The sequence below is a fragment of the Triticum aestivum genome, chromosome 3B, assembly GCF_018294505.1.
Source record: "Triticum aestivum cultivar Chinese Spring chromosome 3B, IWGSC CS RefSeq v2.1, whole genome shotgun sequence".
NCBI classification, from domain to species: Eukaryota; Viridiplantae; Streptophyta; class Magnoliopsida; order Poales; family Poaceae; genus Triticum; species Triticum aestivum.
The window spans coordinates 686,453,713-686,479,963 of NC_057801.1; the positions used below are offsets into that span (position 1 = coordinate 686,453,713).

A 26,251-nucleotide genomic window follows, 5' to 3' on the forward strand; every position below is an offset into this window, starting at 1 on the left:
CAAAGACAATGCAAAATTAGCTTAGTTTGGATGTTTAGATTTAAGAGTTCCCAGTGTCTGTTTCTGCTTTCATGTTACTGAATATCCTAGTTCATCGAACCATAATTATTCCGCGAGAAGTTCTAAAATAATGCAAGCTTGCATGGGTTAGACACATTGTCTCTGTTGCCTTAATCTAGCTGCAGTTACCATTACAGTTTAGTCTGGTGTCCTCCAAATATCCACAAAGTGGCTCAGGAAGGTAACAAGCAGGTGTACTGGTGTGTCCTAGAACTTACAATCTGGTCTCGGGATGCTGTTTTATGGTCAAAAAAGACAAGTTCGCTAGACCATTTCGCTAGACCATTTTCTCTCCTCGCTGCTTGCTTTGGCAGTTTGGCTGTTACCACTTCACTATTGTATATGGTTTGATGACCTGATACTATCATACAGCGAAGACTCAAACATGGGTGGGGATATAAAGACGGCGAAAACTTCATTCATGACTAAGCAGATGTGCAACGGAAGGTCCGTGGGTGCATTTCATTCGGTCAGACTCTTCAAGAAAATTAACTGAGAGCACATGCCGCACATCTGTATTTGTGCACATGAACAGAGCGTACGCAAAATAGCATCCTAGTAATTATTGGCGAACATCCGGTAGTTATGGAGTCACTCCTAATAGATTTTGTAACATGTGCCTTATACTCATTCAAATGTCACATTAACATTTCCAGCCAGCTATGATCCTGTGACCGCAACAACAAATGGGCCAGCATAGCATTCCAGCTGCAGACAAGAATTCCCTTTTGAGTTTTTCGTTTGGCTGGATTCTGCCTACGGAAGTACAAGGGGAAAACAAGTTTCTAATCTATACAGGTAAAGGTTCCTCCTTCAAAACTCCCCCCATCTCCATTCTCCATGAGCGGTCCACCAGCGGGTATAGTTCTCTGCAAAACGCTTTTAATTAGACATTTCAACAGCCCCAGTTCAAGCTTATGATTTAGGAGTTACTCCCTCCGTCCCATAGTAAGATGTTATTATAACCAATATATGATTATATTGGTTGTAATATCATCTACAGTATATTATGGGATAGAGAGAGTATATGATTCCGGCTGCATGCCTGAATCGAAGTATGGAACAACCAGTGTGTAGCGCTCATGAGATATTCAATAGTGGCTCCAGTGGCACACAACTATACAAAAGCATTGTGTTTTATATGGTGAGTACTAAATTACCTTAGATCATGACTTACAACCAGTATCGTGTGTTCTTTCTTTAGGTCTTTTAGGAGATTCACAACATCAGCCCAAGCTTTCCAATCTGATGATGAAGATACAAATTCAGTAACCACATCTGGGAAGAACATGTACTAATTTCGACAAACTATTTGAGACCACACAATAGTCCTAGCAAGTGTGAGCTGTGGCCCAAGGATGCATAAGCAGAATTATATTAAACAACAGTTCACATTTTGCATTTAGATTGGTTCTGAAATGAACCAACACATAGGAAAGAAAATAATCTACAAATATTAGTTTGATATGGGCACTCAAGTACATACCAAGACCAGCGAGGGGCTCATCAAGCAACAATAAATCAGGAGTTTGAACCTAGAAAATCAGAAGATAAAAAGGCAAAAGATTATCCATCTTCACTTCTAAAAACAGAACAGTCAACCCGTACTAAAGTAATGCAAACAATACCAGCTAAATTGCTAAAGCAAGTCGCCGCTTAAACCCACCACTGAGAGACTGTCGATCCTTATCCAATGAAATGGCACTAAGACCAACCTAGCGTGAAACATATTATCTTCAAAAAACAATTGTGTGTAGTCTCAAACAACAAGTTCACTCCACAATGGAACAGAATGGTATCTACGAGAGATAATCATTACAGAGTTAATAGCTTCCTGAAGTTTTAAACTGAGGTGCTCCCTCAAAGGAATGTCTGCCTTTTGCCTTGGCCATCCAAAAGTAACTTCTTCAAGCATATAGTATCTGATAAGAAGTACCTACAGGTATAAATTATCTTGTTTTCCAATAAAACTTCTCAAGCATTCACACAGATCATAAGCATTCATGTTAATATGTAAAGAACTTATTAGTGAAAGTAGTAATTCAATGTTCAAACCTCTCAGGAAACTGAAATACAATACCACTTCTTTGAGAGGCTAACACTTCTGTTAGAGTACGTAATGGGCCTAATGGGCCCATTAGTCTTAGGGTTAATTAGAGATAAGGGTCGCTTGCTTAGGGGTCAAGTAAGCCTTGCTTGGGAGTCAAGTAAACCTCTCTATATAAAGAGAGATGTATCAATCTAATCAAGCAAGAATTAAGAAGGAAATCCCTTCCTTCTTGCCCGGCCGTGGGCAAAAAGGCCCCAGGCCGGCACTCTTGCGCCCTCCTTCTAGCAGTGCCATAACAATTTGGTATCAGATAGCTCAGTTCCGATCATGTCTTCGCCGCCGCCCACCCCATCGCTTCCGCTGCCGACCGTCACCACCGCGCCGCTGCCCTCTCCGTCCGCGCCGCTGGTCGCATCCTTTGGCGCCGCCACCGCACCACCGGCCGCCGCCTACACCCCGGAGGAGATCACCGGGGTCCTCAACGACCTTGTCACAGTCGTCCAGGGGATCCGGCTGTACCTGACCAGCGCCCACGGGCCGCCGCCGCCCCTGCCGCCGACCACTGCCATCGGGCCGCCGGCCCTGCCGTGGTACTCGCTGCATCCAGGGGCCTCCGCGGCGTTCGCTGGGACGCTGCAGCCCCAGCTGCAGCTGCCGCCGCCCCGCAGTGGCCGCGCCGGCTCCCGCCGCGCCTCCAGCGCCCATCGCCGCCTTCGCGCCGCCGTGGCTGCCGTGGCAGCCGCCACACCAGGCGGCCTTCGCCGCGCTCGCCGGGCCACTGCAGCAGCCGTTGCAGCTGCCATCCATCGCCACCACCGCCCAGCCCTGGCTGCAGTGGCAGCCGCCGCTCCTGGCGGCCTCCGCCGCGCCCGGCGCTCCGCCGCAGCAGCCGCTGCCGCTGCCCGGTGCGCCACCGCAGCAGCCGCTATAGCTGCAGCAGCCACCGCTGGTCAGCTTCGGCCCCGCATCGACCGTGTCGGCTGGAGTCCTGCTCCACCAAGTCCAGTCCCAGCCGTCGCTGTCACAGCTTTCTTCTTGGATCGCTATCAGCCACGTTTCAGCGGCGGTGAGGCTGCAGGCTGCTGCGCGCGGCCTCCTAGCGCGTCGGCGTGTGCGGAAGATGCGTGGTCTGCAGCTGTCGCTCCTCCAAGTTGCCCTTCGCTGCGCAGAGGACCTCGATCTCATCCGCTGCGTCGGGGATCTTGGGCATGCGGTTTCCCCCAAGGGCGGCGGGCCTACTGTTTTCCCCGCGGGCAGTGACCTCAAAGTCTGCGACATCGGCGGTTGGGGGGACGCACCCCTCCTCGTCATTCTCCATCACAAGCCCTCCACTCTTCCGTGTGCGGTGCAAATCAACAGCCGTCCGGCAGGGAGAAGGCATGGTGTCACCGACAGCAGCGCACTGCGTAGCACCACTGCATTCCACCACCGGCCGCCGCGAGGGCGCCTCTGCTGGTCACTCTTGCGACCACTTCCAGGTGGTCATGCACATGCACTCCTTTTGTCTAGGTGGTGTCCATGGGATCCAGGTGGCTGTACATGTGCACGTCCGACGTGCGGATGGTGTCCACTTTTTGTTAAGGGGTCCAAAATAAAGCGTCCCAGTCCATTTCAGGTTGAGAATAATAAAACAAGCTGAGATGTAAAACACTTGTTTTTAGGTGTTAGGTTTGTGTTGGGTCGAGTCATGGTTATAAGTTGGTTAGACTGCAGCTCGAGGACAAGCTGCATGTCCAGGTGGGGTGTAGTGTTAGAGTACGTAATGGGCCTAATGGGCCCATTAGTCTTAGGGTTAATTAGGGATAAGGGTCGCTTGCTTAGGGGTCAAGTAAGCCTTGCTTGGGAGTCAAGTAAACCTCTCTATATAAAGAGAGGAGATGTATCAATCTAATCAAGCAAGAATTAAGAAGGAAATCCCTTCCCTCTTGCCCGGCGGTGGGCAAAAAGGCCCCCGGTCGGCCCTCTCGCGCCCTCCTTCTAGCAGCGCCATAACAACTTCCGACAGACCAATTGGATTTCCACTATCATCATACTTCTGAATGCAAATTGAACCAGATGTACGCTCTGACAGACCGGCCAAAAGCTGAGAAATCAAGCTATCACCTTAAGATGAAAGATACAGAGTAAAAGATGCCATGCAGCGTTTCAGTGCAAACCTCTAAAAGAGTGGTCTTTCCGCTCCCACTCCGTCCAAATATCAAACCAAAACTGCATGAATTAGTTGTCGCGTCAATACAAAAGGCATTCAAGAAACACAGCTATTCCAATATAAAACACATGCTTACCTTTCCTCCCGAAGAGAGAGACTAGTCTGATTCAATAAGTTTTGCTCAGTTCCAGGAGGTCGGTAGCTGACTTTTCTAACCTAAAAGAAGTGAATTTCAATATACGTCCATGTAATGTGAAGGCAAACCATGATTGCACGGATGTTATACAACATACGGTATATTTGACAGTAGCAGTTCCCCAAACAATGGACTATTTGTTTAAAATATTTGAGTTGCAAACAACTTGTATCCAATCACCAATATTTCTTCTCGACATCAAAATTTTAATCCAGCTATTATATATGTCTCCTATTAAAATCCCAGTAGGCAAGGACTAAAATACTACATGTGCATCATATACAACAAGACTGAAGGACATAACAAAACAACAATTCAGGATACTTCAATACTGGATTATATCGACTGCGGAGTGCTACCTAGCTTTTGTGCGATAAGATGCTAAGATCCTGGGCTTCAAGATCCTATAAAGCTTTAGTCGGAACAAAGGTAACAGAGCCCAGATTTTCAACAAAATCTAGGGCCAGAGTTCAGGGAGATTCCTCATTTTGATGATTACTGAGAGTTAAATAAGTGAACTCACACATCCCAAATAACCTATCAGATTCAAGCGTAATGAATCTTACCCACATACAACTTGTTCACCAACTTCTATCAACATTAACACTACAACTAAATTGTCTTTCCAGATAAATTGGTCTTGTGTCCATGGATAAACCAGTATTGTCCAACCAGAACTAGTAAAAATCCTCATACCACAAAGGGGCAAGAAAAAAATTCACCTCCAACTGGGAGTACCCAGCTGACACCCGTTCTGCTCGATATCTCCAAGAAGACCTCCTGGAAACTATCAAGGCAAGCAAAGGATAAGAGACCGAAAAAAAGATGAGAGCACACACGGTTCAAGGATAAGAATGGCATGCCTTGTCATCTTGAATGGGCGAAACGAAATCGCGGGAGGGAAAGCGACGTTGGCCACAGCGAGCATAGTTTTGCGGTGGTGGGGAGCTTCGGAGGAAGCAGGACTCGAACGGATGAGGGGACTGGCAAGTGCAGAAGTATGGTCAGGTGGGAACTGTTGTACAGAAAAGTGAAGCAAATGTCCGAGCTTCAATTCAAGAGAACAATGCCTCACAAAACAAAAATCAAGAGCAGGAAGATTGCAATTCATCTAGTAGAAGTTCAGCTATAAGTCCAGTGGTGGCAATTGGCACGATAAAGTAACCGTTTTGTAAATTCACATCCTATGGTGAGATGATATGATAAAGCTATGCTTACAATCAACTTCCTCGTGAAACTTCTGAAATTGGAGGCAGCAACTTCAGTATTGTCTACACTCTACAGTACCAAAGAAGCTATTGTACTTCAAACAAAAGCCTTAAGCGTAGTTGTGGTTTCTTCACATTTCGTAACTAAGAACGGTTCTATGTCAGGCTCTACTGCTAAGTTCAGTTTTATAACTAACAATGACACTGCAACTGCAAAGCCAGACAAAACTACCTAGAAAAGTGTACTAACATAGCACTCACATTGGTGTTGCTCAGTTCCGGATTACAGAAAATCCACTGCATCTGCATTGAACAGCGGCCAAACGTGCCAGCTCCTGGTGTGCAGCTTGAATTTTCTCACCAGAGTCGGAAAATGCAGACTTCAGACGGACTGGGACCCCAGGTACCAATCCTGGCCGCCAATGGAGCAGGGAGGAGATGGGGGCGTCGAGCGCTGCCGTCCTACTGCCACGATGGGGAGGTCGTCGGCCCGCACCGGCTCGGCGTCGAGCATGGAAATCGAGGGGGCGTCGGGCGTCGCAGTCCTGTTGCCTCGATGGGGAGGGGCGCCGACCTGATGTCGACCAGGGAAAGAGAGCAGGAGGAGGAGACAGGGTTGAAAGAAAAAACAATAAATTACGGAATCCGTTGATCAATACCGTCCGTTTATAATTCGATGGCCTACCACAATAGTTTGCAAATTTTCACTGAACGGGCGTTTTCACTGGATACTTCATTTCTGAAGACGAGGCCATAATAAGGATACAAAATTTACCGACCGTTCACATGACGACCCACTTTTTTTAGGGACATGACGACCCCTTTTGGTTTGTCGAGGGGACGGCAAGGGAGACGGCTTCCCTGCCGGCATTCCGGGCAGCGGCTGGTCAGAGTAGTGCGATTGCCGGTGAAAACCGTGTCGACCTCGGTCATGACGGACGATGGCGGCGTCTTATGCGTCGTCTCCTTGTCAAAGGCATCAGCGGTTGCAATTGTCATTATCTTGTTCCGGCTGCTCTGGGGAAACCTTATATCTGGATTCCCAGATCGGACGATGAGGGAGCCTTCAGGGTCGTCCTCCCTCTTGGGGGTATCATTTTGGAGCACGTGCTGGATCGAGAGGACAACAGGAGGAGCAGTGTTGTGTCTGCCGCAACAACGACAACGAGTCTCGGCGGCATGGTGCAGCGGAGCCTCGGCGAGGAAAGCGTGTCGATGAGCGCGCGCGCACGTGGTGGTGCTTTCTGGTGTTGTGGTGAAGTCAACTATAGTATGGCCTGGCAAGATGATTGCGTTGATCGCTCTTGGAGATTGGACGGTGGAAGATGGTGGCGGCGGGTCCAGAGCGTGTGCATGCGGTGTGTGCTGCGGATCGGCCAGACCGGGTGGTGCTCTTGGCCCGATGCGGGGCAGCTGCGTGAGGTCATTGGATTAGATAGTGCATGTTCATGCGGTTCGGACACATTATCAAAAGTATAGGTGTGCGAATTTATTCGCCGGATGGATGTCTCTGGGTTGATGCATGTATTCATGTTATCAAACTGCATGCATCGATCGATGCAGAGGTCGGGGGTAATCCTTCTTTTTGAAAGAAAAAGTTTGCCGTGAGAAGCACTTTGTCTGCAGGATGCCTTGATCCCTTTTATCTATTGTATGAACTCTCACGGTGGAAAGGGGGTCTGGTCCAATGGAGGGGGGGGGAGGGAGAAGGAACGGGCATACTTCTGAATGCAAATTGAACCAGAGGTAGGTTCTCATAGACCGGCAAAAAGCTGAGAAATCAAGCTATCACCTTAAGATGAAAGGTACAGAGTAAAACATGCCATGCAACATTTTAATACAAACCTGTAAAAGAGTGGCCTTTCCACTCCCACTCCGTCCAAATATCAAACCAAAACTGCATGAATCAGTTGTCTCGTCAATACAAAAGGCATTCAAGAAACACATCTATTCCAATATAAAGCGTGTGCTTGCCTTTTCTCGTGGAGAGAGAGGGGGGGTTGATTCAATAAGTTTTGCTCAGTTCTAGAAAGTCACTAGCTGACTTAAGTGAAGTGAAGTTCAATATACGTCCATGTAAAGACAAATCATGATTGCATAGAAGTTATAGAACCTACGGTATATCTGACAGTAGCAGCCCCCCAAACAATGGTTTATTTGTTGAACATATGGGTTGTGAATGGTGGACAGATTGGGTCGAGCAAACAATTCGATAAAGAGAAGAATAGCTTATGGCTTAGAAACAACGAGCATTCATATGAAATCCATGGCTTGATTCTCACTAGTAGAAAAAGGATCAAATCTGAGATACATTAGTACCGGTTTGCATTTGAGCCGGCACTAATGTGTCCATTAGTGCCGGTTCAAATGGCTAGGTGGGAGGAGATCTTTAGTACCGGTTCAATGCGAATCTTTAGTACCGGTTCGTGCCACGAACCGGTACTAAAGGTGCTGGTCGGCCATCAGCATCTTTAGTACCGGTTCGTGGTACGAACCGGTAGTAAAGAGGTGGTGACAAGGGCTATTTTTAGTCCCACCTCGCTCCCCTAGCAATATTTTTACCACCTTAAATATGTTACTTCTCAAACTATCACAAGCATTTGGTCTTTATTAAACTCTATGTGTAGGATCTGTGGCTGCAATAGGAGTCTTCGCCGGTTCTTAAATCGGGGTAGATTCCTATTGACAATTTAGATTCTATACAAAAAGATCATTGATGATCAATGTATTTTTTATTTACTTCTCTGTAGCAGTAGCGCGTTTTGGCTGAAAGGCGGTACTAATCAATGTAGGCTGCAATAGGAGTCTTCGCCTCATCTAGCTTCTAGCGCTAGCAGACTCGCTTCCGCCGGCGACTTCGGTCGTCGGTGGTGAGGGGGTCGCCGGATCCACGCGTGTGGATCATTTTTTAGGCTCTCGTAGTTTAGGTTTTTAGGTTGTTCATCGTTTTTGCTTTGGCGGCGGCGATGACGATGCTGAATTAAAGTTTCTTCAGATCCTACTCCGACGAGGCGATCGGTCCTTTGGTTGGGGATGGATTTGGAAATCAATCTGTTCAAGCATGGATGGCGTGGCGGCGGCGACATCCTCGTGGTGGACCTGTGGCCTCCGGCTTCGCCGTTGCGACGGCGTTTGCTCCAGCGCGGGCGCGGAGCTTGGGAGGTAGTCCAGGAGCGGATGCAGATTGTGGTCTGCATCGGCGGCATCTGGAAGATGGTGGATCGTGTGCTAGGTTCGTGGATCGTGGATGGCAAGTATGGTTTTCTCCTCCGGCGTCTTAGTCGTGTGGGGGTGACAGATCTGGAGTTTGATGGTGTGTCCGGGGTGTTGCCCCGGTCTGATTCGTTCAACGGTAATGGTTTCGCTTTTGGTGAACCACCTTGGAGGTCCGCAAAACTGCATATCAGCGATGGAGCCGCTTCGAGCTCAGGTGTGAAGGTGATCTTTCATTGTTTCCTTTGGTGACTGCTATGGTGGTACCGGAGGCATATGACGGGCGTTGGTGTCAAGTTCAAAGGTTCCTTCGGCCTTGATTGTAATTTTACTTCTTGGTTGTTGTTCCTTTGTGCAAAGGCTCGCGTTTTGCTGTCTTTTCAGTTTTGCCAAGTTTCGGACGAGAACTCATCTGTTACACGGGCGCTTCATTTTTTTAAAACTTATTTGAACTCCAGACTTTTTTTGAGCCGACATTATACAGCATTCGAAGCGACGTCATCAATTTTTTTAGATAGCTACCGTGAAATTGAAAATCAGTCCAAAATGAAGCATTATGCAGCATTCGAAGCAACAAAAGCAAAAATATTCACAAAGAAACTAAATACGGCAAAAAAAAACTATTCAAAAATAAATAGAAGGAAAAAATAAAGCAGAAAAGAAAATACTATATAAAAAATTACTCAAAAATAAATAGAAAAAAATAAATAATGCAGAAAAGAAAAACTATATAAAGCAAAAATATTCACAAAGAAACTAAATACAGCAAAAAAACTACTCAGAAATAAATAGAAGAAAAAAATAAAGCAAAAAAGAAAATACTATATAAAAAAATTACTCAAAAATAAATAATGCATAAAAGAAAAAAAACTATATAAAAAATAGTTGGGGCGCTGCCCGGTGGGCCTGCCAGACTTAGGGTGTGCAAATTCAGGCCCAGAAGGGCCTGCAGGCTCATAGGACAGTGCGCCCTAGTTAGGCCCAGAAGCCTGCTATATAGAGGAGTTCGAAAGAGCAGCCGCGACTGAGTTTATAAACCAGTGCGGCTGCCCTTTGCTCGGCGAGGTGGGACTAAACATAGTGCACCGGGGGTGGCAGCGCACGACCATTAGTACCGGTTGGTGGCTCCAACCGCTACTAATGGGTTATCCTTTAGTACCGGTTGGAGCCACCAACACCGGTACTAAAGGCCTCTCCTATATATATGGCACTTACGAAAAATCAGTTCCATATCGACCACTTCCTCCACTCGCGCGACATCGCCATCGCCGCCGCCGCACCGTCGCCCTTGCCGCCCCCGCCGCGCGCCGTCGCCCCCGTCGCCCCGTCGCCGCCGTCTCGCGCCGTCGTCTCGCCCCGTACTATGTCGCCTCGCGATCGCCCCCTGCCAGCCGCCCGTGTCGTCGCGCCGTCCCCGTCGCCGCCCCCGTACGCCGCCGCCCCCCGTCGCCGCCCGTACGCTGCCGCCCCCGGCCCGCTCTCGTACCCACACATACACACATGCATACACACACACATACACAAACACACACACACACACACACACACACACACTACACACATATGTACACATGCATACACACACAGTACTACACACACACATATTTTTTTTACTTATTTTATGTTTCTATTGTTTAGATTAATGTTAGATAAATTAGATAGAAAAGTTGTTAGCTAGATGAATATACGACTAGTTTATTTTTAGTAAATGATTAGTGAACTAGTTGAATTAATATAACTACTTTATTTTTAGTAAGAAAATTTAGGTATATGAGATTATTTGAACTAGTTGAATTAATATAACTAGTTTATTTTTAGTAAATGCTTAGTTGAACTAGTTGAATTAATATAACTAGTTTATTTTTAGTAAGAAAATTAAGGTATATGAGATTATTTGAACTAGTTGAATTAATATAAGTGGTTTATTTTTAGTAAGAAAATTTAGGTATATGAGATTATTTGAACTAGTTGAATTAATATAACTAGTTTATTTTTAGTAAATGTTTAGTTGAACTAGTTGAATTAATATAACTAGTTTATTTTTAGTAAGAAAATTTAGGTATATGAGATTATTTGAACTAGTTGAATTAATATAACTAGTTTATTTTTAGTAAATGCTTAGTTGAACTAGTTGAATTAATATAACTAGTTTATTTTTAGTAAGAAAATTTAGGTATATGAGATTATTTGAACTAGTTGAATTAATATAAGTAGTTTATTTTTAGTAAGAAAATTTAGGTATATGAGATTATTTGAACTAGTTGAATTAATATAACTAGTTTATTTTTAGTAAATGTTTAGTTGAACTAGTTGAATTAATATAACTAGTTTATTTTTAGTAAGAAAATTTAGGTATATGAGATTATTTGAACTAATTAAAATTTAGGTATATGAGATTTTAATAGAACAAGTTTATTTTAGTAAGAAAATTAATAGAACAAGTTTATTGTTAGTAAATGCTTAGTTGAATTAATAGAAGTAGTTGAATTAGTTGAATTAATTGAATTAGTAAGTGTTTAATGTTTCGCCTATATGAACATAGGAAATGTCGTCTGACGACGAAAAAGATTTCATTATGTGCGAATACTGTGAAGACCAGCGCGGCATGTGCAACAGAAATTTCCTTGTTGATGATAGGCGATTCAGCATCAAGCTGGATGAGACTTTCGAATTCGACACAGTAAGTCACAACGACAAGTCTTTTTTCGTAATTAAGCATGACTTATATGTGCTTCATTTGCTTCAACTTATAATTTTTAATTTTCACTATTCTACTAGCGCATCCCCTGCCATGCAAGAATTTGTCTTGGTTAAGATATGTTTCAATGCTATGGAAACTATGGAGGTAAAGAGAGTTTACCTGAAAACTGAGCATTGTTATACTTTGAACATCAAAGTATACAATGCAAACACGTACACCTATTTTGAATGTAAAACTTGGCAAGCACTATGCAAGGCTTATGCATTTGAGCTTGATATGGTTATCACCTTTGATATTCGTCCGGAAGATGATATTGAAGGTAATAGAGACATCTGGGTCGATGTGCAGACGCCTCCAGTTCTACCATTATGTGAGTTCTTCTCAACTATATTTTTGTCTTTGATATTGCTTATTCAAAAATAATTGACAACTAATTTCTATTGACAGTTTATTTCCATTCAAGCAAACATGTCCGACGCTTGGTAGACAGGACCTACTACTGTCCCGGAGCTGAACTAAACTGCGAGGAGATAAGTCATTATGTTTCATGGTTTGAGGATCTTCATACTGTCAAAACAAATTTTTCTTCCTGCACTTAGAAATGTTAGTACTCAGAACGTGCGACCAATAGTGATCGTATTGAAGTATGGTCACATCTATTTAGGAATGATGGTAAAATTTTACTATTTGTCCTCAGTGCATCTTTTGCATACATAATTTTTTTGCTAAACTTTCATTGCTAAGTATATTAATTAAGTACTATACGATGTTCTTCAACAGGGACTCCCGATGACAGTTGTGCCTCAGGGGATCGAGACTAAAGGTTGCATGTCAATTGTTAGCTTACGGCCAAGATATTCTACATTGCACATGAGTGCATTCAGGATTTCTAGAAGCGATGAATGCTTAATAGTGAAAGATTGGAGGAAAATTGTTAATGATCACAAAGAAGTACTAGGGGGCAGCAATGAGAAGCGCAGCCCACAATTAGGAGACAGGTTCATTTGCATGCTCCAGTATGATGAATCAAGAGAACTATACATGTTCTATGCTATTTTACCTGAGAGAAAGCAGCAGGAGTGATTCATGCTCTTAGTACTTGTCCTCTCATGTCCGTATTCTTCGTCCTGAACTTAATCTCAAAGAGTGATTTGCTTTTGTGGTGTTATGAACGCTTATAATATCATGACCATCATGTTGAACTCGATGATATTTTTGCTTCTGGTACAAGTGAATGTTTCTTCTTTAAGCTAGTGTTGGTGGTGATTAGATAGCGGTAATGACTATGATGATTAAATAGTGATAATGACGACTACAATGATTTTTAGCTATAGCTAGCTAGAGTATATATACTCATGTTGATGATATGATGCAAGAGTTTTTATATTAATATGATGATGATGATGAGTTATTATATCATTTAATGAAAGAAACCGCATATTAGTTTCAGCTGGATGGATCCTAGCTAAGTGATCAAAGTATAATATGGATATGGCATATACTTGATCACTTAGCTAGTAGCTATAGGATCCAATGCATCCAGTCGAAACTAATCTGCGGTACTTTCACCTAATGACTTAACAACTCATTATAATGTAAAACAATCACTAAATTAAATTGAAAACACAAAATTAAAGAAAAAATAATAAAAAACACACCCAAACATTTAGTACCGGTTGGTGTTACCAACCGGTACTAATGTCCTACACGCACCCGGGCCTGGCTCGTGCCACGTGGTGGCACTTTAGGGCCGGTTCGTGACGAACCGGTACTAAAGGGGGGGGGGCCTTTAGTCCCCACTCTTTAGTGCTGGTTGCCGAACCGGCACTAAAGGCCATTACGAACTGGCACTAAAGGCCGGTTCTGCACTAGTGTCTTAAGGTGATCCCGCAACCGAAACATACTATTTGAAAGCCCTTGCTTTACCAACTGGAGCATGAAACTTTCAACCAAATAGGAGGGAGCCGAAAGAAGAGACAAATGACAACTATCTCTAGAGAATTAAAAAGAGATGTGAAAATTGTAAGGGGTCATCTTCAACTAGTAGCTATAGGCATTCACTTTCATCTTTCACTAGAAGGGCGCGCTATCAAACATTTTAAATTTAATCAAATTTGTAGAGAAATATATCAAAATGCATAATATCAAATCTGTATTTTTAAATTCATCATGAAATGAATTTCCATACTTTTTTTGTTTGATATAGTGGATGTCGATATTTTTGCTCTGTACTGGGTCAAAGTTAAAGAAAATTTGACTTTCTACAAAACTAATACCCCTTATATTTTGAAACTGATGAGATATTTAGTTTGCCCGGGGGGAGGGGGATGATAGTGTGTGTTTTGTTTTTATTTATATACAATGATTTGGTGTCCTTTCTGTGGTGTGATTATGTGTTATCCGCTAAGCAAACTATATTTATGTGGGGAAATTTCTGTGTGATGGTCGCATCTACTATTATACTTGTCGGAGTAATGGGCCACGGGTAGGGACTCTCAGATGAGCCGAGTCTCAGATACCGACTCCCAGATGAACCGAGTCTCAGATACCGACTCCCAGATGAGCCGAGTCTCAGATACCGACTCTCAGATAAGCCGAGTCTCAGATACGACTCCCAGATGAGCCGAGTCTCAGATACCGACTCCCAGATGAGCCGAGTCTCAGATGACGACTCCCAGATGGGCCGACTCATGGCCAGCGACTTTCGGAGGAGCCGGCTATGGAGAGTCGGCCCACGACTCTACGCACGTTGCGATAGGCGGGGCGGGTACGACCACGGCGTGGCCGTCACCTCCTGCTTGCGGGGAGCCGGTGTGGCTATAGTGTGCCGTACTGCCGGAGATCTCCGGCGTGGCCCGGCACTATAGCCATGCCAGACCTGACCTCAGCCACAGTGCGCGGCGCACTGTGGCCACGATGGCCTACCTATACGGCACGGAGACGGCGGACCCGCCAGTTAGTGAGAGCATAGAAGACGGCGGATACGCCCCGAAGGCGGCCCCATGGGAGTCGGCTCCCCGGAGTCGGCCAGCCTCTCCCACGGGTCCCACGCGCCATTAACCAGACAAGATGGGGAGTAACGATAGTGATCGCCTGATAGACGGCGGCACTGTTGCCACGACCCAATGACCAAGCCTGCGTCATCAGAAGCATGGCTACAGTACCGGACTCGCCGGCGGGGCCCGCAAGTCGGCTGGCCCCAGCAGTCGGCGGAGAAGAAGGCGGCCTGTGAGACAGACGGCTGGGACCCGCGCCCAGCCGGATTACCATTGTACCCCTGGGAGGTAGGCCTATATAAACCCCCCAGGGCACCCATGCAAAGGGTTCGCATCCGTTAGCCTTAGACCAGATCATATAGGGAGAAGAAGGCTAGCCTTGCCTTCTTCCACCTCCAGAATACAGCTCTAGGAGCAGCCTTGTAGTCACTATGCCTTAGTGATCATGCGGAGACCCCGCAGAGCAGCAGTAGGGGTGTTATCTCCCCGGAGAGCCCCGAAGCTGAGTAAGATTCGCCGGCGTGCATGCCTTCGCCTAATCCCGTTTCCTGGCACCGACGATGTTCTACTCGCTCCCACCACGATAAGCCATCCTTTGGCATATGTCGCACCTAACTCCCAACATTTGGCGCCCACCATGGGGCGAGGTGCACCGTCGTCCGGAGACCTGCTGTGGACGGGAACCCTTTTCCTCCCCCGCGAGCGTAGCCAGCCCGGCACGCCCGATGGCGCTTGCCCCGACGCGCTGCAAAGCATCGACGACGCCTGCGCGGCGAGCTGCCTCGCTGACCTTCTCGGTGAGGCTAGCATCTCCGATGAGCCTGGATCCGATGCGGGCACGGACGGCCCCGAAAACCTCCTCGCGGGCCTCCTCGACCATCTCCACGTCGCCGGCGAGCCTGCCGTGGACTTGGAGTCCGTAGGCTCCACCGACCCAATGCTGGTCGACTCTGACGGCGTGTTGCTCGACACGTTCCCCTCCAACGTGGTGATCTATGATGAGCCGCTCCCTCGCGAGGCGAGCGGCGGAAGCGCCATCACCGAAGTGCTCATCATCAGTCACGGCGAGCACTCCGGTGAAGGAGCTCATGACCCGCTCGACGCGGCTCTGCGAGACCTGACGGCGCCCATTCTGGAGGACGCTGACACCGAGACGCTGGAGGCACGCCGCCTTCAGCTTGTCGAAGGCACGAAGAAGCTGACAAGCATGAGACGCTTGTCGGAGGCCTATCAACGTGAGATGGATCGCGCTGTGGGCGGCTCACCAGCGCCGACTGGGCTTAGCCGCCTAGGCGCGGTCCGACAACGCGGCGCGGCCGTCGCCAACCTATTCGGGGCGATCGCCCCATATATGCCACGCCTACGGAGAACATCCGTGCCGCCCAGGCGGCAGCCGACGAGCTAGACAACTTCGAAGGCGAAGAGCGCCACCTAATGACCGAGCGAGTCCAGCGACTCCTCAAAGCGGCTGCCGCACAGAACAAAGCCGGCTGTCACGCGGAGGCGCCACAGCGGCAGAATGACGACTTACCTCCCCGCCGAGATCAAGGCGCGACGTCTCGGACGCCGACTGGCGGAGTCAGCGGAAGAAAAGAGAAGGATCCGGCTGTCATCCATAGTCGAACTCGCATCACCATCGAGCACGACCAAGACAGCCGCCCAAGAGCAGTGGAGCGGTAGGACGACTACCTGCCTCCCCCACCCCGAAGGGAAAGACAAGTCTCCCCGCCGCCTATCGAGCATCCGACTCTCGGCGACCGCCTCGGCCGTCGAGAGGGAGTCGGAGAGAACGACGCTCGCCACCGGATCGACCGACTCCACCGATCCCTAGCGCTGGAAGAAGAAGACGAGCTGGGTCCACCCTGCTTTGGGCCCGGCATCCGAGATGATCCTTTCCCCAAAGGGTTCATGCTCCCCCGAGACACGCCCAAATACACCGGCTCCGTGAAGCCAGAAGATTGGCTAGTCGACTACTCCACAGCCGTCAACATAGCAAACGGCAACAAGCGTGTTGCCGTGAAGTACGTTCCCCTCATGCTCCAGGGTATGGCCCGGACCTGGCTGAACAGTTTGAAGCCCCGCAGCATCAACAGTTGGGTCGACTTCACCGAAGCTTTCATCCGCAACTTCACCAGCACGTACAAGCGGCCCCCCAAGCCACGACAACTCTTCTTGTGCGTGCAAGGCCAAGACGAGTCGACACGCGACTACCTCACGCGATTGGGCGAGCTTCAGAACTCCTGCGAGGGCGTGCACGAGGTGCAGGCTATCGAGTACTTCACCGCCGGGTGTAGAGAAGGCACCCTCCTCAAGCACCGGCTCCTCTGCGACGAGCCCGAGACCCTCGACGAGTTGCTGGTCATTGCAGACAAATATGCCACAGCCGACTCCTCCATGAAGACAGAGATTCAAGTTAGTGCGACTGGCAAAGTGGCCCCTCAAGCTCCCAGAACTCCGGCTGGAGATACCAGTCGGCGACAGCAGCAGAATGATCACAAGCGCAAGGCCTCGCAGCCGACTTCCAGCAGTCGGCAGGTCGCGACAGTCGAAGACCAACAGCATGAGGGGCAGCCTCCGGTGAAGCGGCAGAAAGACGGCAAGTCCAACTGGCTGCCGGCCTTCTCTTACGAGCAAACTCTGGATGGTCCCTGCAAGTTTCACAGCGGCGCGAAGCCATCAAACCATACCACCCGGAAATGCCACTGGCTCACCAGAATCGCCAAGGGAGACGGCCTCCTTCCCCCACCGCCTGCTGGGCCGCCGCCTCCACAGCCGCCCCAGCAGCCGGCGACCAGGCCAGTCGGCGCCATACAAGATGAATACCCTGAAGAACATGGAGCTTATGTGGTGTTCACCAGCATGGCTGATGATCGACGCAGCAGACGGTTGCAGCAGCAAGAAGTAAATGCAGTAGCATCAGATACTTCGAAGTTTATGCATTGGTCCGAGAAGCCTATCAGTTGGAGCAGAGCAGATCACCCAGAGGTGATGTCGAATCCGGGATCCTACGCCTTGGTTCTGAGTGCTACCTTGGCCACTGATAGGCGGGCCGCTCGCTTCTCGCGAGTGTTGATAGACGGAGGCAGCAGCATCAATATCCTGTACAAGGATACCATGGAGAAATTAGGAATCAAGCAGAAACAACTTCATAGCAGCCGAACTGTTTTCCACGGCATTGTACCTGGCCTTTCCTGCTCCCCAATCGGCAAGATCCAGATAGACGTCCTCTTCGGAGACAAAGACCATTTTCGCCGAGAGCCAGTCTGGTTTGAAGTGGTAGACCTTGAAAGCCCATACCAAGCGCTGCTTGGCCGACCTGCTTTAGCCAAGTTCATGGCGGTCCCCCACTACGCCTACCTCAAGATGAAGATGCCGAGTTCAAAGGGGATTTTGACCGTGGCTGGCGACTACAGGAAGTCGTCCGCCTGCGCGGCCGAGAGCAATCGGCTGGCCGAGTCCCTGGTGATCGCAGCTGAGAGGCGGCTCCTTGACCGGGTTATGGCGATGGCCGGCAAGCAGCCAGAGATGTCACCCGACCCCAAGGAGTCGGAAGCTGAGGGTTCGTTCAAGCCGGCTAAAGAAACAAAGAGGATACCTTTGGACCCGGAGCACCCGGAGAGGCACGCTGTCATAGGTACAAACCTAGACAGCAAATAGGAAGGCGAGCTCGTCGATTTCCTCCATGAGAATCGGGACATCTTTGCATGGTCCCCTAAAGACATGCCAGGTGTACCGACGGAATTCGTCGAGCACAACTTACATGTCCGATCTGATGTGAAGCCCATCAGGCAGCCCTTGCGCCGCCTGTCAAAAGAGAAAAGAAGATTTGTTGGAGAAGAGATAGCCCGACTCCTAGCGGTCGGCTTCATTATGGAAGTGTTCTTTCCAGAATGGCTGGCAAACCCGGTCTTAGTGTTGAAGAAGAACAAGCAGTGGCGGATGTGTATCGACTACACAAGCCTCAACAAAGCTTGCCCCAAAGATCCATTTGCTCTGCCAAGAATTGACCAGGTGATAGACTCCATAGTCGGATGCGAGCTGTTGAGCTTCTTAGATGCATATTCAGGATATCACCAGATCAAGCTGAACCCGGCAGACAGACTGAAGACTGCCTTCATCACGCTGTTTGGAGCTTTCTGCTACCTGACAATGACGTTCGGCTTGAGGAATGTCGGCGCCACCTTTCAGCGTTGCATGCAGAAGTGTCTCCTCAAGCAACTCGGCAGAAATGCCCACGTCTATGTGGATGATGTGGTAGTGAAGACGGAAAAGCGGGGAACATTGTTGGAAGATCTCCAAGAAACCTTTGAGAATCTGCGCCGATTCCAGATCAAGCTCAATCCGGAGAAGTGCGTCTTCGGAGTACCATCTGGCCAGCTCCTTGGCTTCCTGGTCTCTGAACGCAGCATAGAGTGCAACCCTGTAAAGATCAAAGCCATCGAGAGGATGGCAGTCCCCCGCCGACTGTTAGATGTGCAGAAGTTCACCGGCTGCTTTGTCAGGACCCCGACTCAATGCCACATCGATCTAGCACGTAACACCTCATATCACTTTGCGGCCTCACGCACGGTATTTCCACGGGTGTCGCCTTACCTTTGCCCGGGACCGTTTGCGCCTTTTGGCACACGTATATGATAGTGTCGCTAGCATCCATATGATAAGGAGCCCGGGCTGACATGGCTAGTCGTAAACCCAAAGTGGCACAGACTTACAGGGACAGGCATCCATGACCCAACATCGAACGTGTCGGTCATCAGTGAGTGAATCCAGGCTGTAGCACTGGGCTAGCAGGACTCCGGTGAACCGGGCTGTAGCGGGCTAACAGGACTCCGGTATTCATCGCATGACATTTCCCCGAAGGGACAGACACAGGAACGAAGAAGGACACATGCCGGCCAGCCTAAGTGTTCCGGAGCAGTAGCAAGCTACCATGGCTCGGTGGAAACACTAGGAGACATTTCCCGGTAAGAGAGGCTACTAAAGATAAACAACTAGATAGTCAGATCCCACACATACCAAGCATTTCAATAACATACACACAATATGCTCGATATGTGCAAATACAACATGGCATCACAACATGACTCTACGACTCAAGTATTAATCAATAGGCTCCGAGGAGCGAGATATTACAAATATGGGTCTCATGACACAACACTCAGAGCATACAAGTCAAAGCACAAGCGGAAGCTATCATGTCTGGGTACAGACATCTATAAATGAAAAAGGCTGAGAAGCCTGACTATCTACCAGATCCTGCCGAGGGCACAAGATCGTAGCTGAGGTAACAAGCTAAACGTCGAAGTCCACGCGGAACTACTAGTGAGACCGAAGTCTCTCTGCAAAAACATAAAATAGGCAAACGTGAGTACAAATGTACCCAGCAAGACTTACATCAGAACTAACTACATATGCATCATTATCAACAAAGGGGATGGTGGGGTTTAACTGCAGCAAGCCAGCTTTGACTCGGTGGCTATCCTAAACTACGACTGCAATGTAACTCTTTTGAGGTGGCGCACACGAGTCCACATATTCACCATATCAATACACCACTATGGAACCGCTCCCGTCTCCCACGAGAACGCCATCCATAGCACTCACGCTTATCTTGCGTATTTTAGAGTATCCACTTTCACTTGTCTATGAACTGATATAAGCAACCCAGAAGTCCTTTTCCGCGGACACGGCTATTCGAATAGATGATGTTAACCCTGCAGGGGTGTACTTCTTCATACATGTTTCCACCACTTAGCGTCTACACACGACATGTGCTCGGCAGACTTCAAGCGAAAGCCGACGTGGGTGTAGACCATGACCTACCTAAACACTCAAGTCTCTAGTCCAGGTTTATCGCCTATTCGGGTTCCATCCATGAGGAGATCCGGCCGGAGTTTCGCTCACAGCCCCAAACGATGTGAACAGGGTTCCCGAGATACCAAACGGGCATCCGGTACACCGTGCCACGTACCTACCGCATCACAGCCCACCCCTACGGTCAGCGCTGTCCACGGCCTCCAGTAAGCTACAAACACCAGAAACTACTTGCAACTCCTGGACAGAGGACTAGGGTGAATAAGAAGTCGAGCGGGGTCATATTTCAGGGCCCAATGTATGGTAGTAGCTGAATCATGGATCACAAACACAGAACTCAGTTCCTGAGGACGGCTGCAATGAGACAACCCACCATGTACTCCTACATGGCCTCTCACCGCTACCTTTACCAAAACGTGTTCACACACTTAGCTCACACACAATAGGACATGTTCACACACCTCTGATTCATCCCCGATGAATCAGACCTGACTCAACTCTAAGCAGTAGCAGGCATGACAAACAAGCAAGAATGAGTAGGCACAACAGGGCTCAAACAACTCCTACTCATGCTAGTGGGTTTCATCTATTTACTGTGGCAATGACAGGTCATGCAAAGGATAAAGGGGTTCAGCTACCGCAGCAAGTAACAGACGAATCGATGTTGTCCTAATGCAGTAAAAGAGAGCAGGAGCGAGAGAGTGGGATTGTATCGGAATGAACAAGGGGGTTTTGCTTGCCTGGCACTTCTGAAGATAACATTGAGTCTTCATCAGTGTCATCGATCACATCATCGGTATCACGTCTATCGAGAGGGGACAAATACCGGCAACACAGAAAGGAACACAATCAATGCAATGCACAATATGATGCATGCTCATGACATGGCAATATGAATGTGTTTTGAGCTAATGCAACTAGCAACAGATTAAATGAAGTTGGTTTGAATATAAGATTCAAATTTAAACCCCATATGTGATTATTTAAATGCCATTTAATTGATTTGTGCTAAACAGCAGCCATAAGTTGTTCTAACATGCATGAAAATGGTACAGATGGATTCCTTGAATTTTTCTGATAATTTTTCATATATAATTTATTTAATTTGGAGTTACGGTTGAATTTCTATGAATTTTAGAAGTTTTGGACATTTTCTGGAATTTTCTGAATTATTTTAAATCCAGAAAATCATTTAATGCGTCAGCATGACATCACCTTGACGTCATCAGGTCAACAGGGCAGGTTCAGGTCAAACCTGACCAGTGGGGTCCACTGGTCAGTGACTGGGGCTGATTAGTGTCGCTGACATGTGGGCCCAGTCAACAGCCACGTCAGCTTAGTCAAAGCTGACGCGTGGGGCCACTAGGATTAGTTAAAAACTAAACAGAACTAATCTAGGATTAATTAGCAGGTGGGGCCCTGCTGTCAGTGTCACAGGGTTAATTAGCAGGGTCAAATCCCGGGTCAGTGGGGTCAAACCCGCCGGCGACATGACGCCGGCGAGGCCCGAGACGACGGCGCGAGCCGGAAACGCGCTACAGGGCACGGGCGAGGCTGTGCTTGGGCTCGTTGGAGAGCCCTTGCTGGTGCGCATCGAATGGTGGTGGTGGCCGTGCCTGTGGTGGCCGGTACCGACGACGGCGAGCTCGTGAGCGGCGGCCGGAGTTCGGCCAACGGCGGGTTAGGCGATGCAGGGCGCTAGGGGAGGCGTTGGTGCGTGCTACGTGCTCCTGGTGAGGTGTGGAGCACGATGGTGTGCCCGTCTTCGAGCCACAGTGGCTCTAGCCACGACGGCGACGAGGCACGGCGGCGGCGTGCTTCGGCCGTGGTGGAAGAAGGAGCTAGGGGACGAAAACAGGTGCGGGGAGTGAGGGGAAGAGAAGAGGAGCTCACGGGGAGGCAGCAGGGTGGCTCAATGGGCTCGGGGACGCTTCTGCGACGGAGAATTGACGGCGGCGATCTCCGGTGGCCGACGAGGGGAACGGCGATGGTGGCGGCGCTGCAGTGCGTCCGGGACCTCGTGGCTCGGTGGAGGGGAAGAGGGGGTCGAGGCGGAGCCTCTGGGCTAGTCGGGGGAGCGAGGGAAGGGCGGTGGCTGCAGCTACGGCGAACGGCGTCGGCGGCTGCGCTCTGCTTCGGGAGAGGGGGCGAGGGAGGCGAAGCAGGGAGAGAGGGAAGAGGTGCACGGGAGAGTGAGGGGGGTCAGGGGGATCGGGACGGCCTGCGGAAGTCGTCCACGCGGCCAGGAGCTCGTCGGCAAGCAGGAGGTGGCCGCGCGGCCGTGCGCGTGCGAGCACGCAGCAGCTTCGGGGCGAGGGGAGGAAGACGACGGAGGGCTGCAGTGGTGGGCTGGGCCGGCTTCTGCTGGGCTGCACAGTAGCGGGCCGCGTGGGTGGGTTGGCCTCTCTGGTGGGCTTCACAAGTGAGGCCAGGTAAGTTACAGGTACTCCCTCCTGCTCTGTTTCTATTTTAATTATTGTTTTCTATTTGTTTCAATCTGTTTTGATTTAGTTCAAACACTAAATCATTTTTGTTTCTTCTGACAATTTTTGCAGGGACTGAAAGGAATAATCTAGAGCCCCTCACAAAATAACAGAATTATTGAAGCATTATATATATTTATAGCATATATTTGCTCCAACTCAAATACAATATGTATTAGTTCAAAGATCCAAAATGACATGGAAAAATGTGCATCATCTCTGGTTACTGTTTCCAGCATTTTCCAAAAATGATGAACATTTTTGAAAGCCACTTGGATTGACCGAAAATATTTTAGGTGAACCTGGTGAATTCCTTTAATGCTAGGGTTTGGACAATCCCCATTTCAACTTTCTGTAAAAGTAAACATGATGCATCACCAAAGACTAGTACTAGTGCATTGCCAGAAGCTAGGGATGTGACAACTCACCCCCACTAAACAAGAATCTCGCCTCGAGATTCAAGCGTAGAGTAAGATGAAGGGGAAACGCAAACTAGTATAATCTTCACGATCCAGGTTGCACTTCGAATGAACGTTGATTCGTTCACCATCATTGTCTTGATGTCTTGCTTCGAGAACTTCAGCTAATCATGACAAGAAGGGGAAAGGGAAACTCTAGAAGGATCGAACTTCTTGAAGGTCGAACAACTCACGGAATGAGACATAGAACCATCTCTCGGGTTGAGACACGAGATACACATCAAGAGGGGTGGAAGGAAACGGATGACGAAGGTTCACTAGGTGGACAATAATTCCACACTTAAGAAGGTGGTAAACGATTGTCGACGTAGCGAGGAGTTGAATTGCCATGATACCACGACGAAACATCCTGGAGGAGGGTGATTCGTAGATTATCCCCTTAAGTGGCAAAAAGAATTACCTTTGATATAGAGATCATTGAGACTCTCTATATCAGCCTAAGGCAAATCACAGCAATCGATTGGCGGGGTCGGTAGAGTGGCATACTCGGACTTGGATGATGTGGATTACCTTGTTGAAGACAACGCAATGTATGATTTTTGCTTATCACCGGAAGTGGAAGAGACCCATGGTAGAATATCACATTGGCGGTGTAAGCTGGGAACAAAATGCAAATGCTGGGAATGATTCTGGTAACTGGGGAAGAACCCAACAACAGAGAGTGAATTCACTGTTTGAAAAGATCATAGCATTGCCGAGGAAACTGAGAGCAAACCCAGTTAGTGCCGATGATAACACCTAGCGCTTGTGCGTGCTCTCAAGAACTTGAGCATTTCCACAATCGTCAAGGTTTTATCAACAACCGCGTCAAGGGTGCTGACAACACAACATACTACCATGATGAATAGCGATGGACGATGCAGATGCGAAGGAGGATAACACTTTCTCAGATTTCACCTTAGCGAGGCCAAGCAAATAAAATTTGGATGATCGACCGAGAGACATTTAGCACTCCGCTTCTAATGTTCTCCTTGATGTACTAGCGTATCCCATTCCTTGAAATGGTCTGGTATCTAGAACATCAAGTAAAGATCGGACTTCGGGAGCACAAAAATCCATAAGGGCAACTAGGGAGTAAATCCTATGAAATCCTTATGGGGAGGTGGCCAACTTCCTTAATCAAGATACTACAATAATAGGTCTTCCGGCTGGGTGTGTTGGCCACGACATTCACTTTACCGGTTATCGAGGGACCAATACTATAGTTCTTGGGAAATGTTCCAAACCATCATATCTGCCTGAGATTCAGATCTGGTTGGTGTCAGGATATTCCAGACTCATCGAGTCTAGGAAGAAAAATGAAAGTTTGCAACACGATTCGACGAGATGACGTTGCGAGATTCTCGAGGAATGAACTACGATAGCAAGCTCCAAAACATGAGCTGGTTCTGCTACGCACGTGTGAACATGTTGTCTCAGACAAACATGATCACATGGTAGTCTTACACTAAAACACTACCGAGTTCTGGTTGGGAACCATCACCGTGGATAACGAAGTCCTTGCATAAGTCATATGATTAGCTCTTATGAAGGAACTTCTTCTCCTTGAACAAATCAATTAGTGGCTTGGTGTGCTCGGGACACATATGGAATGAAGGTTGCAAGTCTCCAGACCACAGAATACTTCGCACGTGTGCATGACTGATTTGGGATGATTCCAAGGAAACAAAACAATCTTCCTCAAATTCATGGCGGCAACTTGCATCATATGCACATGAATTAGGGAAAGTCACTACTTTCATTCAAACATATGCTTCATGAACGAAACACGAAGAAATGCTTACACAAGTTTCCAACACTAGGTTGATGTTCAACATGATTCATGGGGGGAGACAAAATGCTACTGATGGGCTCAACATCAACTCATCGGAATTTCCATATCACTGGACTTCCACCATCATGTGAACACGGTGATAGCATTGGTCAGACCAAAGATGTAATGGTGTATGCTCGAGGGATCAACCACGAGTAGGACAACATTACGAGCATCGTTGGTACTGATTTGATTTGACGATAGCCCACACTCAAATCAAAGGATTGATAAGACAATAGGTCCAGCAACTGATCACAGGGACCAATCGATGAAGATATCATCTTTCTTCAACACACACTACACAAGAATATCCCTTTGGAACGAACTAAGTCAGGCAAGCTTTTATCTTCCAACTCTCCAAGTTGTCGTTTAGCTTAACCAACTAGCTCAGGGATATCTAACACCGGATTCTTGGAGAGAAGGGTGGTTCACAAGAAACCAACTTGATCACGAGCTCAACATAGCGGTCAGGTGACAACCTGGTAATACTTCCGAGAAGATCTTCGGAAATCACGAACCACCGATATGTTACTAAGCTCGAGAACAATCTTGCTTTTCAGGGCAAGATGATATGATCAAATGAGTGAGGACTTGACAAATCCTAACTCATCAATCAAAGAGTGCACCAGGAAATAAGGACTAGGTAGCACGATCAGTCTTAGAAGGATGATTCAAAAACCAACACGCTAAGAATGAAATTATTGTCCTTTAACTACCAACCAACAAGGTTGCTAGGAGTATTGATTTCACACATCACAATTCATTTGTCGGTATTCCGGTTGCATCAACACGAAGACCGAGGAATGACTAATGATGGTGAGAAGTATCACTTCGTCAAAATTCATGAGAGTTGGTGCAATTCTCATGACAATTCTGACATAAAGGGGGTAATACTCCAAGGTAGAACAGAACCAAAAGCTGGATTGGCATTTTGATCTGCGGAGTACAATTGTTTTGACCCAATCCTAGATATGGAAGAGGTACTGGAGTTTGTTTCTCCTAGTCATTCCGCGATAGAATGGCTTGACGGACCACAAGAGTAACAGGCATCGATAAACAAACGCACACATACTCTTGACTATCAATTGA

General features: G+C 47.8%; 1 pseudogene; it reads right to left on the reverse strand.

The window, feature by feature from the left end:
• Nucleotides 1–599: 599 nt before the first annotated feature.
• LOC123071736 (ABC transporter I family member 11, chloroplastic-like) lies at nt 600–5,383 on the reverse strand (annotated as a pseudogene).
• Nucleotides 5,384–26,251: the final 20,868 nt, after the last annotated feature.